Below are 12,311 nucleotides of genomic sequence, written 5' to 3' on the forward strand. Positions count from 1 at the left end.
TAATACTTTCCAGAAGCATTGAAAAAGGGATACACCCTCAAACCATAGTCTATATTACAGTAAATCGATCTCACGTTGTGACTGTCGAAAGAAGGAACATGTACACCAAATTCGTGCTCATATCAACATGTTACACGTAACATTAATTAGTAAAACCTTAAGAACTGTTGTTCTATATAAATCAAAATTCATGGTTGTGATCACCGATAACCCCACAGGTGCCAGGTTCACGCATCGTGAGAATTAGCTAGTCATATCAAATTAATAACTCACCAAAAGGTAAGGTAGATGTCTCCAAGTATAAAGATCAATTTCAGTAAATATATTCCAATATGATCGTCAGATCAAGCAATCTTAATATCCAAAGGCGGGCATTTGCGTCCCTATTCCTACAAATAAGTCAGTGTTGCTGTCAGTAACATATGTTGATTACATGTCAGCAAACAGTTATAATTCCTCGTACATTAACAGGTCATGACAAAATACTAATAACTCACCAATAATAAAGTTTATGTGTCCGTTCAAAATAACCAAATCCCGCTATTAAGTTCCAATATGATCCTCAGATCATGATATCTCAATATCCACAGGTGGGTGTAGTGCGTACATATTCCTACAAATAAGCCAATATTGCTGTCAGTAACATGTATTAAATGCATGGCAGCAAAAAGTCACCTATCACAAATATTCGTAACGTTACTCAGATTAATCATATCAAATTCGTAATCAGTGTCCTCACCTCAAGCGTCATATAACGAAGAATGTGTCTTCGGATATGTCTTGATTGTGTATCTATGTCAGAATTTTGCTCCACACGAGTACGTGTCTAAAACAAAAGTATGCAGTCATAAGGTACGTGACTTCTTTCCTATACCCACACTATACTAACTAACTTCCCGCACTCACAGATCTGTGTATGTCGACTGGCGTAAATTGGCGTTCTGCACCCGCGCCATCTTGTAATGGCTTTATATAGATTGCCTCAAGCCACATATTTTGACACTGAATCCGCCGTTTCTCTCAGCGCCATCTTGTAATGGCTATCTGAATGTAGTTTTTAGCCCGTAATTTAACAATATATCCCGTATATGACAGAAAAGTCTATGATTAGCGAAAGCCATGTAATGCTCTCTGATTATAAAAACCCCACCTTGCACATTATAGTGAGTTACAATCTACGTATATCTGCTTGTCTCGAGTAACAATAATCATCGCATCATCTCTTAAACTCCTAATATAAATACATAGTTTCAAGAGTATTGTAAAGTCTCAATAATATATCACGTTCTCTCGTAAGAAAATAATAACATGTTATCATTATCAGATAACGTGTCTGGTAAATAAGCCCATAATATGATATCTTCATTTAGTACGAATCTCCGTAGTATTTTAAGCTAAATTTCTATAATAATGAATGGTATCCTCATCATTATACTTAATAGTTAATTTATGGACCACACATCTATTTAAATCATCAATGCGTGAACCTGGAAACCCACGGAACCCCCAAGTTTCCCACAACCAATATTTGTATTATCATATTGTCAATTACAAAAGCAATTCTGAGGGGTAGTGGGTCGGTCAATAATTATATTTCCTACATCAAATTAGTTGAGTACTTATGTAAACACATGAATAGTAGTACATAGTTATAGACATCAAACATCAAAACAATTTCCTGCCTGTAATGTTGTACATTGTGTAAGGATAAACAAAAGCTGTAATATACATTATCTCACTATAGAGGGGACAAGTTAACAACATGATGCAATGCATTCCTACCTTCCTCATTTTTTCATTGTCAGTTTCACAGTTGTAACATATATATTATTTCAGTTTCCCAAGTAAAACTCGTACTCATGATCAACATTGAGACCACATTCTACGGCTTTCAATTTAATCAGCCAAAGTACTTCTCGTCTTCTTAATGTCAAGAGTCTATTTCCCCCACGCGGGTCAGGTTTTATATGGTCAATTCCATGGTAAGAGAAAACGTGTTGATCCTTATTTTCAAAGTTTTGTACCAAATGAGATGCAATTGGATAACGTGTGTCACCATTTTTCAATGCTCTGAAGTGCTCTGCAATTCTGTCCCTAAGCCTCCTAATCGTGCTCCCCACATAGATTTTTCCACAGGAGCACACAATCACATATACTACAAATGTAGTATCACAGTTAATAAACGTTCCAATAGTATATTCTCCAGAATTATTATATTCAAAACACAGTACCTTCTTTTTTGCCCATCTACAAGAGATGCATCTCCCACATTTATAAAAACCTTTGAAACTATTCAACCAGTCAATTTTGTTTGATTTACTAGGATAACTGGGACTCAATAAATTCCTCAGAGTTGTTCCTCTCCTAAATGTCAAGCTTGGTCTGTCATAGAGATACAGTCTCAAATCATGATCCATAACGAGAAGGTGCCAATGTTTATTCAAAATCGTGAATAGTTTAGAACTATCCAAACCGTAGTTCGATATTAATCTGACCTTCTGATCAATGACTTTGCCATCTTTGCTCTGTCTCATTAGTGTGGATTCCCTTTTCACTCTCTTGACTCTTGATACAGCTAATTTAATTGTCTCCTGTTTATAACCTTGGTTCAGAAATCTAATTGACATGTCAACAAGGTTGCTCTCAAAATCATTATCCATTGCACAGTTACGACGGGCCCTAATCAGCTCACCATAGGGTATGGCCCTTTTCTGACAGCTAGGGTGACAACTCCCTGCATGCAGAATCGCATTACAACTCGTAGGCTTCCTATACATCCTGCTCCTTATCTTGTCTCCCTCAATAAACAGCTCCACATCCAAAAAAGTACTACTTTGTTTATCATATGAAGTAGTAAACCTCAAGTTATATGCATTATCATTAAGATAATCAAAAAAGCCTTTCAGTCTCTCTACTGTTCCAGTCCATATTAAAAGGCAGTCGTCGATAAATCGACCCCAATAACGTATATATAGGGTCCATTCTCTTCCATCTGCACCCTAGATTCGCTCCGCCTCGAACCAACCCATGAACAGGTTGGCGAAAGACGGAGCAAATCGTGAGCCCATCGCTGTCCCAAGGCGCTGCCTGTACCACTGTCCATCAAATAAAATGACATTATTTTCTTGTACCAATTGGGTCATCCGTAATATCATTTGAGTATAATCATACATGTCAGCCGGTCTTCGGCTGAGAAAGTGATCCAAAGCACGTATACCCAGATTGTGATCAATGATAGTATATAAAGATACTACGTCTAATGTAACTAGCATCATACCGTCTTCCCATACTATGTCTTCAAGTAAGTTTAGAACATGTTTGGTATCTTCGATAAAAGACGGTAGATTATATAAAAGACAAGGAGAGGTAGCAGGGGCGGCAGGAGATTCAGGCGCAAGAATAAGGAGCCTAAGGTCATGGAAACAGCAATGATAAGTGGTGATTCCATTGCATGTGACATAGAGGTGATCAATTTATCTTCGTGTGAATTGTCTAATAACATGATATCTGTACTGAAGAAAGGTTTAGGTTTTTGCCCTGCAACAAAAATGGATTGGTGTATGACTAAAATAGACCTTTTTAAATTTGTTAGAAACCTCAAGCTAAAAAAATTCTTCGCTAATGTAACAGAGAAAGATAAACAATCCTCTAATAAAATATTAAGTGATTTGACAATACAAGAATTGAAAGATACTCAACTTCTTTTATCATTAACGGAGAGAGAGGATGATCCTGTAACAATGTTGAAACTTATGGAGGATTTGGAAATTGCTGGATTTCAGAGGGAAGGGAGTGGACTTTAAGTCAAATCAAAGTGGACCCCACCACTTATACCTGGCAATACTATTGATGTGTTCTTTAAGATGGTTAGCACTGATATTGATAAAGAAATTGATATGTCTCGTCGGAGGGGCAGTAAAGGATTTCATGATAATCTTACCTTTGGTGAAAGAGAGGCCCTACATGAACTCATCAATAATAAATCGATCACGATACGTAGTGCTGATAAGGGTGGGAATGTTGTTGTTCTAGATACAAAGGATTACAATAATGAGGTCTACTCCCAACTCAACGATACTTTGTATTATGAGAAACTTACTTCCAACCCAATGACTGATTTAATTGCCAAAATTAATGGTGAAATTAAAGTATGGTATGACCAAACACTGCTTGATCATGATGAATACCTTTACCTGACGTTAAGTACACCTAGATCACCGTGCCTGTATACACTTCCTAAGGTCCACAAATGCCGGGACAAACCGCCGGGGCGGCCCATTGTCTCTGGCATAGGTGGTCCTACGGAACGGTTATCAGAGTTTATTGATTGTTTTCTGAGACAGCATGTATATAATCTACCGTCTTTTATCGAAGATACCAAACATGTTCTAAACGTACTTGAAGACATAGTATGGGAAGACGGTATGATGCTAGTTACATTAGACGTAGTATCTTTATATACTATCATTGATCACAATCTGGGTATACGTGCTTTGGATCACTTTCTCAGCCGAAGACCGGCTGACATGTATGATCATACTCAAATGATATTACGGATGACCCAATTGGTACTAGAAAATAATGTCTTTTTATTTGATGGACAGTGGTACAGGCAGCGTCTTGGGACAGCGATGGGCTCACGATTTGCTCCGTCTTTCGCCAACCTGTTCATGGGTTGGTTCGAGGTGGAGCGAATCTGGGGTCCAGATGGAAGAGAATGGACCCAATATATACATTATTGGGGTCGATTTATCGACGACTGCCTTTTAATATGGACTGGAACAGTAGAGAGACTGAAAGGCTTTTTTGATTATCTTAATGATAATGCATATAACTTGAGGTTTACTACTTCATATGATAAACAAAGTATTACTTTTTTGGATGTGGAGCTGTTTATTGAGGGAGACAAGATAAGGAGCAGGATGTATAGGAAACCTACGAGTTGTAATGCGATTCTGCATGCAGGGAGTGTTCACCCTAGCTGTCAGAAAAGGGCAATACCCTATGGTGAGCTGATTAGGGCCCGTCGTAACTGTGCAATGGATAATGATTTTGAGAGCAACCTTGTTGACATGTCAACTAGATTTCTGAACCAAGGTTATAAACAGGAGACAATTAAAGTAGCTGTATCAAGAGTCAAGAGAGTGAAAAGGGAATCCACACTAATGAGACAGATCAAAGATGGCAAAGTCATTGATCCGAAGGTCAGATTAATAATGAACTACGGTTTGGATAGTTCTAAACTATTCACGATTTTGAATAAACATTGGCACCTTCTCGTTATGGATCATGATTTGATACCGTATCTCTATGACAGACCAAGCTTGACATTTAGGAGAGGAACAACTCTGAGAAATTTATTGAGTCCCAGTTATCCTAGTAAATCAAACAAAATTGACTGGTTGAATAGTTTCAAAGGTTTTTATAAATGTGGGAGATGCATCTCTTGTAGATGGGCAAAAAGATGGTACTGTGTTTTGAATATAATAATTCTGGAGAATATACTATTGGAACGTTTATTAACTGTGATACTACATTTGTAGTATATGTGATTGTGTGCTCCTGTGGAAAAATCTATGTGGGGAGCACGATTAGGAGGCTTAGGGACAGAATTACGGAGCACTTCAGAGCATTGAAAAATGGTGACACACGTTATCCAATTGCATCTCATTTGGTACAAAACTTTGAAAATAAGGGTCAACACGTTTTCTCTTACCATGGAATTGACCATATAAAACCTGACCCGCGTGGGGGAAATAGACTCTTGACATTAAGAAGACGAGAAGTACTTTGGCTGATTAAATTGAAAGCCGTAGAATGTGGTCTCAATGTTGATCATGAGTACGAGTTTTACTTGGGAAACTGAAATAATATATATGTTACAACTGTGAAACTGACAATGAAAAAATGAGGAAGGTTGGAATGCATTGCATCATGTTGTTAACTTGTCCCCTCTATAGTGAGATAATGTATATTACAGCTTTTGTTTATCCTTACACAATGTACAACATTACAGGCAGGAAATTGTTTTGATGTTTGCTGTCTATAACTATGTACTACTATTCATGTGTTTACATAAGTACTCAACTAATTTGATGTAGGAAATATAATTATTGACCGACCCACTACCCCTCAGAATTGCTTTTGTAATTGACAATATGATAATACAAATATTGGTTGTGGGAAACTTGGGGGTTCCGTGGGTTTCCAGGTTCACGCATTGATGATTTAAATAGATGTGTGGTCCATAAATTAACTATTAAGTATAATGATGAGGATACCATTCATTATTATAGAAATATAGCTTAAAATACTACGGAGATTCGTACTAAATGAAGATATCATATTATGGGCTTATTTACCAGACACGTTATCTGATAATGATAACATGTTATTATTTTCTTACGAGAGAACGTGATATATTATTGAGACTTTACAATACTCTTGAAACTTCGTTACGCTGCTATGTACTTATATTAGGAGTTTAAGAGATGATGCGATGATTATTGTTACTCGAGACAAGCAGATATACGTAGATTGTAACTCACTATAATGTGTTGTGTTGTTTTGTATAGCTTTATTTCGAAATATTTCATTTCATAAAAGCGTTACAGTAAAAAAACAATATAAAAATGAGAACAATTATACAATTTAGCCATCAAGACTGGCAGATCTCAAAAAGACAATATAAAATATACAACATAGTAAATAGCATCCATCTAAAAACATTTATACAAACACAAAATTATCATCTTTGAAAAAATAAAGAAGCGGGGACACAACAATAAGCAACGGGGCCGATAGAGTGTGAATTGGCACCCTTACTGGAGGATCATTCTCCTCGCGGCTCTTATCCTCCAAGCCCACCCCAAGAATTTTGCCAGGCCACAAGCAAGCAATGGGTGAGGGTCTGATCTTAACAGCTGTAAGGCCTCCAAGTGTGACCGAGTGCCCAGCCTCGAGCAGAGCGGTTTCAACCATCTGCGACGAGGGGCAGCATATGCTGGACATTCGAACATCAGATGGGGAATGGATTCATCCCTGTTCGCACAAAAAGGGCAAGTTTCTATGGTTTGCCAAGGTGGTTTCCACTTAGCTGTCCTTGTGCCTAAAAGCAGAACCCCAACCCTGAATTTAAAATACAACGCCCTATCTGCTGGGTTCAAAATCACATCAAGGTAGGGTTCTCTAAAAGGACGGCATTTGGTAACCAAAAACTCCACAGCCGATCTACACAGATTGGATTGGTTCGCTCTCTCATTATCCACCCACATCCAAAATATTTTCTTTAACAGCTGTTTGGGTGGTGAAGATCTATTGGCCCAAGCGACATCCAGGCCTAGATATAATGTGCAAGGTGGGGTTTTCATAATCAGAGAGCATTACATGGCTTTCGCTAATCATAGACTTTTCTGTCATATACGGGATATATTGTTAAATTACGGGCTAAAAACTACATTCAGATAGCCATTACAAGATGGCGCTGAGAGAAACGGCGGATTCAGTGTCAAAATATGTGGCTTGAGGCAATCTATATAAAGCCATTACAAGATGGCGCGGGTGCAGAACGACAATTTACGCCAGTCGACATACACAGATCGGTGAGTGCGGGAACTTAGTTAGTATAGTGTGGGTATGGCAAAGAAGTCACGTAACTTATGACTGTATACTTTTGTTTTAGACACGTACTCGTGTGGAGCATAATTCTGACATAGATACACAATCAAGACATATCCGAAGAGACATTCTTCGTTATATGACGCTTGAGGTGAGGACACTGATTACGAATTTGATATGATTAATCTGAGTAACGTTACAAATATTTGTGATAGGTGACTTTTTGCTGCCATGCATTTAATACAAGTTACTGACAGCAATATTGGCTTATTTGTAGGAATATGTACGCACTACACCCACCTGTGGATATTGAGATATCATGATCTGAGGATCATATTGGAACTTAATAGCGGGATTTGGTTATTTTGAACGGACACATAAACTTTATTATTGGTGAGTTATTAGTATTTTGTCATGACCTGTTTGCTGACATGTAATCAACATATGTTACTGACAGCAACACTGACTTATTTGTAGGAATAGGGACGCAAATGCCCGCCTTTGGATATTAAGATTGCTTGATCTGACGATCATATTGGAATATATTTACTGAAATTGATCTTTATACTTGGAGACATCTACCTTACCTTTTGGTGAGTTATTAATTTGATATGACTAGCTAATTCTCACGATGCATGAACCTGGCACCTGTGGGGTTATCGGTGATCACAACCATGAATTTTGATTTATATAGAACAACAAGGTTTTACTAATTAATGTTACGTGTAACATGTTGATATGAGCACGAATTTGGTGTACATGTTCCTTCTTTCGACAGTCACAACGTGAGATCGATTTACTGTAATATAGACTATGGTTTGAGGGTGTATCCCTTTTTCAATGCTTCTGGAAAGTATTAATTGCAGAGCATGTACTGGTTTTGCGACTATAATTTAATTTAACTATGATTTACTGTAAATATTTGGGTTGCAGCCCTGAAGAAGTCATTGTCTTACTGACTAGACGAAACACGTGTTGGCTGCGAATTATCATTTATTTGGATATGATTGAAGAACTTTATTTGAATTCGATTGAAGATTGGACAATAAATGAAAGTGAAAACTGTATAAAGACTTTGTTATATTGAATGAGTGCTCGGAGGAACATCAACATTTCTTGGACCATTGGTTTGCTTTGGAGGTTGTGGTAACCAACCTCCCATTTCTTCCTGAGCACCACATCTACTTATGTTTGATTACATGTACCTTGACTGTGCTGTGCGCTCCAACTAGCCGTTACCATTGTTTGTTGTACTTTTTTGCTTTCCCCGCCTACAGGACATAATAAAAGTTTTCTTAGTGTTCATCTTTAATCCGAGTTCATTCATAAAACAGGTATAAGCAGTGAGTGCCTTTTGTAGCCTTATCTGTGTGCGTGCCATTAGTACTGCGTTGTCCGCGTAGAGAAGGGAGACTATCGGGCGTTTGTTGACATAAGGTGGGTCCCTGGTATTTGACACCAATTCCTGCTCCAAAGCGTTTGTATAGAGAGTGAACAGGAATGGAGCAAAAACACAGCCTTGCCTCACTCCCCTCTCTACTTTAAACGACGCAGTACATTCCCCTTTCATTCCATATCGGATCTCGGCTTTTGCCCCGGTACAGTTGTCTTGAAAACTGTACTAGTGCCAGTTCTACCTTTAAATCGGTCAAAATATCCCAGAGCTTATTGTGAACGACAGTCGAACGCAGCTGTGAGGTCAACAAAAGCCAGGTAAAATCTCCAAGCTTTAGCCTGTGTGTATTTTCCAATTAATATACTGAGATTAAGGACGTGCTCATTTGTGCCTAAACCTGATCTGAAACCATATTGCGCATCACTTAAGATGCTATTTTCTTCAGCCCACGTCTGAAGTCGATCTAAATCTAAATCAATCTATTCTTCCCGCAATCTTTATCAAATAATCTAATAGGGAGATGAGGCGATTACAGGCGTGATTTTCCCTATCTCCTTTTTTAAAAATTGACACGATATGACAAGGTAGTGATAAAACCTTTCGCACAGCATGCTTGAAGGGCCCATGTTAACAATGGGGACCATTGAGATGGAATCGATTTAAACAAATCGATTGCCACCCCATTCGGGCCCGGGGCCTTGCCAGACCTGCTGGCTTTTATTGCAGCTAATACATCTTTGTGTGTGATAGAAAAATCAATTGGTATAAAAGGGGCAATACCCCATTCTAAATGGTCCCTCGACGCTGTTTCCATCTTAGAATTATAAACAGAGGAGCAAAAATCTACCCACGTTTTCTCATCTGTTGCAACTTCTATTGTGGGGGCATCAGATTTGTTCATAAAAAATTGTGCTTTCACAGCCAGCCAGAACAATGAGCTATCTTTGCTCAAAGAGGCCTCATGGAAGGTATCCCATGCTTTTTCTTATAATTCTTTTTTTCGTAGTCTCCTTGCCTCATTATAGAGATTCCTGCATCTTCTAACTTCATCCTTGTCTCTCACTGCCTTGTGAAGGGCCTCTTTTAAATTTGTATATGCTTTTGTACTTCTCGAATCAAACCACCCATTCTTATGAGCATGTGTGCCCTTGCTCTCCACATGCAGCAAATTTTTTGGGGGATAATCAAGTTTATTGAAATTTTAAAGCACAAATGCATAGTGCCATCACAATCAAACAGAGTACCATACACTCCATACATGTGTATAGCGACAAAGATCGGCAAATCAAGTAGCTGGGTAAATTCATACAGAGGGTTAACCCAGAAGACAGACAGCCCATATCCACTCTTCAAGAGCTCAGGTTGAACCACTTGCCCCATATCTTTTGAAAAAGCTCAGGGCAGCCCCGGTCTTCGAAGTGGGGCTCCTTCTGAGTACCACACCAGTCTACCCCCGCCTACACCTCCGCACAGTCCGGGGCTTAGCCTGGGACCACATCGCCGCTATGTCTCGCTTCACCACTGCCACCGCTGTCCTGAGGAAACACTTGTCGGCCCGAGAGCCGCCCAGGCCATCGAACACACCTAAAATCAGGCGCAAGGGGTCGTGGGGAACGGTCCACCCCAGGGTCTGTGAGAGCTTCAATTCCACACCCACCCAGAATGAAGCAAGGGTAGGGCACTGCCACACCATATGATAAAAATCTGTGGGGGCATGGTTGCAAAGCGCGCAGGCCGGGGAGAGGAGTAGTAGGGCTTTATGTAGGCGCTCTGGGGTGAGATAAGCCCCGTGCAAGTAGTAAAGTTGGACTAAAAGCAGCTTCGATGAGGTCGTCAGGGCCTCACGGGTCATAAAGACGTCCCTCTAATCCGCCTCCTCCAAGGGGCCCAGCCAACCCTCCCAACGGACTTGCAGCGCGTCCAAGGTCACAGGGGTATTGTTCACAAGGGAACGATTTATCCAGGAGACACAGCCCCTGCCCAAATTCTCCATCACCTGGGCCTCAAGGGGTCTAAGCTCAGGAAGGGAGGAGGGAGAGGGTAGGAGCACCCCCAGGGCATGCCTGAGCTGCAGGTATTTGTAGAACTGGGAGGGGGGGAGAGAGTAGCGCTGTTGCAGGTCTGCCAATGTTCTGATATGGTCCCCCACCCAAACGTCCCCGAAAAGCGAGATCCCATCAGTGGAAATCCCGGAGGGATGAGCTCTCCTGCAGCCATGTGCCGTGCCACAGGGGGGTCTGCCTAGTAAGCGTCCGATCCGACCTCGTGTGGCGCAAAGAGGTGCGCCAAGCCAGGAGGACCAACCGAGTGATGGGGCAGTTCTTGCGGCACGGGGGACCCATATAAGTAGGCCTGGAGTCGCAGAAAGTCCATCACCGTAAGTTCCACTTGATACGCCGGGTCGGACCAGCCGTCCGTGATCCACAATAAGGTTTGTGGCAAGGTAGTAGAGATGAAGGTTAGTGACACCCATAACTCTGTCATAAGGAGGTATTCTGCAGTGTACCAAGGACATACGTGCTCTCCCGCCCCCCAACAAAAAACGGGTGAGAACACCGTCAAACTCTCAAAACCAGGTCGCCGGTAGGTGAAAGGAAATAGTCTGCAGAATGTACAAAAAACGGGGGAGGACCATCATCTTGAAAAGGGCACTTCTACCAAGGGGGTTAAGGGGAAGGGTTTGCCATTTCTTTAGGTCCGTCCTGGCCTTGGTGAGCAGAGGTGTGATGTTCAGGGCCCACTCAAGCTCTGGAAGCAGGGAAACCCAAATCCCCAGGTACTTGACGAATTGCCTGCGCAAGGGGATGGTTGTCTGCCAGTCGAAACAGGCACGGGATGGGCGGAGGGGAACCAGGGTGGACTTCACCGGGTTGACCGAAGGCCTGAGGTTCGTTCGAAAGCTGAGAGAACCTCCAAACAGCAGCAAGTTTTTAATAGTTGTTGTAATATGGGAAAATGAACACAGTATCAGTTCGTGAGAGCTAGCTTCATCCAAACAATTTCATATCGATTTGTACGCCCTGGTGACAATTTGTTTGTTAAGCTCCTGGGGGTCTTGGCTCGACCATTGCAGCATGTAACCATTCTGTCTTCCTATTTCAACGTTCTGGGTCCACACTACTTGGTTACTGCATTTACGATCTAAAATTGTTGGGAAGGTGAGGTTGATGCTATGGGGCTAGTGATTGCTTAAAACATTTGTGTGTATTTTATAGCCCTTGATATAGTGAGCATATCTTTTAGGAGTGATTCTAAAATCTATTGTGGATTCTAAAGCCCTACCTATAAAGGTGTGCCC

Source organism: Lissotriton helveticus, unplaced genomic scaffold (assembly GCF_964261635.1).
Source record: "Lissotriton helveticus unplaced genomic scaffold, aLisHel1.1 SCAFFOLD_698, whole genome shotgun sequence".
NCBI lineage: Eukaryota > Metazoa > Chordata > Amphibia > Caudata > Salamandridae > Lissotriton > Lissotriton helveticus.